A 4,173-nucleotide genomic window follows, 5' to 3' on the forward strand; every position below is an offset into this window, starting at 1 on the left:
GTCTCAGGAACTCATCCAACTCTTGTCAAACAACAACAACAACAACAACAACAACAACAAAAAATAGTCTAACGATGTTCATCTTCCTTGAGGTGAACTGTCTGATTAAAAACTACAAATCAAGTAGCTGTGAAACTTGATTTACTATAGAATCATGGAGCCTATCAAAATGAAGTCCCGGGGAAGAAAAACGAGGGCTTCAGATAAGGAAAGTTAAGGGGAAAAAGCAAAGATTATCTTCAAACAATGGTAGTAGAGGGGATAAAATTGTAGACATGCAAGGCCTTGGGTTCATTCCTTAGAGCCATTGAGGGAGAGAGAGAAATGGGGGGGGTGGTCTTTTCAAATGGATCTTTTAAAACAACAAACCTTTTTTGTTTGTAAAAGACACTATAGACATTATCAAGACTCTAAAGTGAATTCAGTTCAACATAAGCTATCCGTGCAGATAGATGCTTCTCCAAGAAGGATGTACACAGGTAAACATGCTCAGCATTGGAACAAAACTATAGCTTAATGGATAAAGTGCATGCCGTGTAAACATGAAGACAGGCATCCTTATCCCCGTCACCAACATTACTTTTGAAGCCTCTCAGGTGCTGGGGGCAGAGATGGAAATTCCCTGGGACAAGCTGGCTAGTCACTGTTGTTGAGCTCTGGCTTCAGTGAGAGACCCTGTCTAATAAAATAAAGACCAACCAAAAGACCAATAAAGACGATTGATGTAAACTTCAGGCCTCTCCAGCCTGCACACAGACAGACAGACACACTTATATTCAGCCATGACTGAATTATAGTATTAATGTATGCTTTGATATGGTCGGGCCTGGGAAAACCATACTTAATGAAAGATACCAGTCACAGAAGGGCTGCGTACCATATGAGGTCAGGTCGGTGAACTTTATAAAACAGGCAGATCTATAAACCAAAGGCGAGATGGGTAGCTGCTCAGAGAGAATAGGGGAAGAGAAATGGGTGGAGCTGTTAGTGGGCATGAGGTTTGTTCTGATGAATAAAGATTCTTCTGTAGTTAGAAATGCTGCATGACTTTGGGAATAGCCTAAAATCCTGTAAAATCTCTTATAAGAGTAAATTTACAATATGTCTCAATTTAAATGGCCTATCTGAAGAGTGAAAAAAATTAAAAGGAACATCTGCTGTACTTAATAATGGGGTAGCTTTATTCAAGAAATGGGCCAGCACACTGCATAGACATATATTCAAGAATGACCATGAAACCTCTAATTGGACTTAAGACCTGCTCAACAAAGGAAAGCATGTCTAGTTCTAGAAACCTTGCCAAATACCTAAGGCTAGTGAAGTCATGAACCTTAGAGGAGAACCTACCACTGCCACTTTATTAAACCAGCACAATCCCTGACCACATTCTAAACACTTGTCCTTACACCCACAGGTAAGTGTAGACCAGACCCATCAATGAAACTTCTTGTAACAGACAATTGCAAAAAGAAAACACTCACACACACACACACACACATACACACACACACAATCAAAGTGCAGATCTGTGAAGCCCAGTTTCAAAGAATACATCTATAAAAGACATCCCACAAGATAACCAGGGAACATTGTGGAAGAGGAGAAGGAAAGGATCAGGGAGTTTGTTGTGTCTCCTAGGAATGTCGGAAGCAACATTCATGTCATCTCACCAACATGGCTACCTAACGTGATCTGAACAGGGATGGTACCGACAGACACGCCAACAGGGACAGGGGACCAAGAAATGTTGAGAACAAGATAAATAGGGAATGTCACCTCAACTGGTTATCTAACTTCAAATTGTTAGCCCTGAAAAAACATACATGTAAGTAACATTGTGCAGACTGAGCAGGTCATATTTAAGTACTTAGAAATATATACAATACATATATGATAATAGTTAATGAAAAATGCCATGAAGTTGAAAGAAAGTAAGGACGGGTAAATAAGAGAGATTGGAGGGAGGAGATGAAAGAGGGAACTATTATAACTATATTGTAATCTCAAAAAATATGAGAAATAATTTAAAAGAGAGAGGGCAAATGAACACAGGAAATGGTGCTCCACTGTATGTTATTAGGAATGAAGCTGCAAACTGAAACAGAGTGAGTGCCCACAGTGGGCGAGGATGCCCCTACTCACTTGTGTTGCTTGAGATTCTACAACAGAACACCAGAAGCAGGGTGGATCCAACAATCTACATTTATGCTCCTACCATTCTGGAAGCTGTAGTTCCACGTTCCATGTGCTCACAGAGTTGCTACTGGTAGTGAGACCTCTCTTCTTGGCTTGCAGCCGATTCTTGCTTACTGTGTCCTCACATGACACCTGGGCCCAGGAAGGGCTGGGCAAGTCCCTGACACTTCTTCCTTTTTGTAAAGAACTGCAGCCTTCCTGATGTTTTTACAACCTCATCAATCTTAATTACGTTCTTAAGTACCACTTCTAATGCAATTGCATAAAGGCTAAGGCTTCAGCTTTGAAATTTTGGAGAGGAGCTTAACTAACTCCATAATAACATATGATCCAGCGATGATGCTCTTTGGTGCTTACTAAGTGAGTTGAATAGGATGCCCAACAGAACCTGCACATGGATGTAGCAGCATTTCTATTCATAATGACCAGTTCTTGAAAGCAATCAAAATGTCCATTCCAGTAGCTGAGAAGGTTGTACAGGTAGTGTGTTTCTGCAGAACACAGTGGCTTGAACATTTCTTAGCTTAAAGAGATGTCTAGTTAGAGCCTGATATAGTATATCACTGTTTAAAAGTTGCAGACTAAGAAGCAACACAAATGTTTCGTGTCCATTTTATATAAGTATTTCTTAAAAATAGTATTTTTAAAAAGTGATTGGCCTAACCACTAGCTTCCTAATAATGGACACTTTTTGACGATGCGTGGCTGTTCCCAAATTTGAAGTGCAGCGGCAGATGCGAATCTTCATGAATAGGGAACCATCTTTAAAGTATGGATATAATCCAGCCATGAGAACCATCTTTAAAGCACAGATGTAATCTAGCCCTGAGAAGCAGCTCACCTATTTTTCTCAATGTCTGCCCCTGGGTTCTAAGGGGATGGGATGATTGTTACACTCCCTAACCTTGACTTTTGCTAGTTGGTAATGGATTCTTTCCTTTATCATCTATGTTACTGATGGATGCTACTATGCATATCTGGAAGAGAACAAGATCTTTGTGTGTATAATCATATCTGGACTGTATAGGTAAAAGGCAAGCATGGATCTGACAAGAGGAAACCAGGGAGAGCCTTCACAGATATTTTATGGTACGGCACACATTATTCCCCTGGCTTGGACATCCATGTGTATAATAGTAAATAAGACATTTGGCCCAGCTCCCATGGAACCATCTAATAAGAATGAGGTGGTAGCCACTCCGTGTTTCTGATCAAAGGAGGCTGGCATTTCGGTGAGTAGAAAGGCAGGTTTTGCACAATCATCGAGTTTTCTTTGGCACTTGCAGGCTTATTTATTAGAGTAATATGGAGTGTGTGACACTGAGGACTGAACCCAGAGTTTCACTACATATGCTAAACACATGCTGTTGCTGCTCTGTGAGCTGGCCCTCCCTCTCCCATGCCAAACCCCAAGCAGGTATTGTTTAAGCCTTCAGCAGAAGGAGGGTAACATATTTGATGCCCATGGCCATTATGAATGTACTTGCTAAGCAGGGCTACTCTGATGTAGGCACCCAAAGGAACAAAAGTCCTTAAAGTTCAGAGGGAAGTGTCCTTGGGATGGCTGAAGAAAATGCAAGGTGAATAGAGGAACACGGATTGAAGAAAAGATCACTCAGAAGCTGTCTCACCTGGAAATCCACCACATATGCAGTCACCAAATCCAAGCACTGTAGCTGATACCAAAAAGTACTTACTGGTGGGAACAGACAGAGATGCTCCCTCAGGGACTATGTTAGAGTCATATAGATACAGCTGAGCATGCTTGCAGCTAACCATTGGACTAAACTTGGGGAACCCAATGAGGGTGCTAAAGAAAAGACCTAAGGAGCTGAAAGGGGTTGTAACCTCATGGGAAGAACAACATTTTCAACCAATCAAACCCTCCAAAACTCCCAGGGACTAAAACACCAACCTTTGTGCACACATTGAGAGACATATTGATCCAGTTGCCTATGTAGCTGAAGTTAGCAGTGT

Source organism: Micromys minutus (assembly GCF_963924665.1).
Source record: "Micromys minutus genome assembly, chromosome: 6".
In the NCBI taxonomy this organism is placed as follows: domain Eukaryota; kingdom Metazoa; phylum Chordata; class Mammalia; order Rodentia; family Muridae; genus Micromys; species Micromys minutus.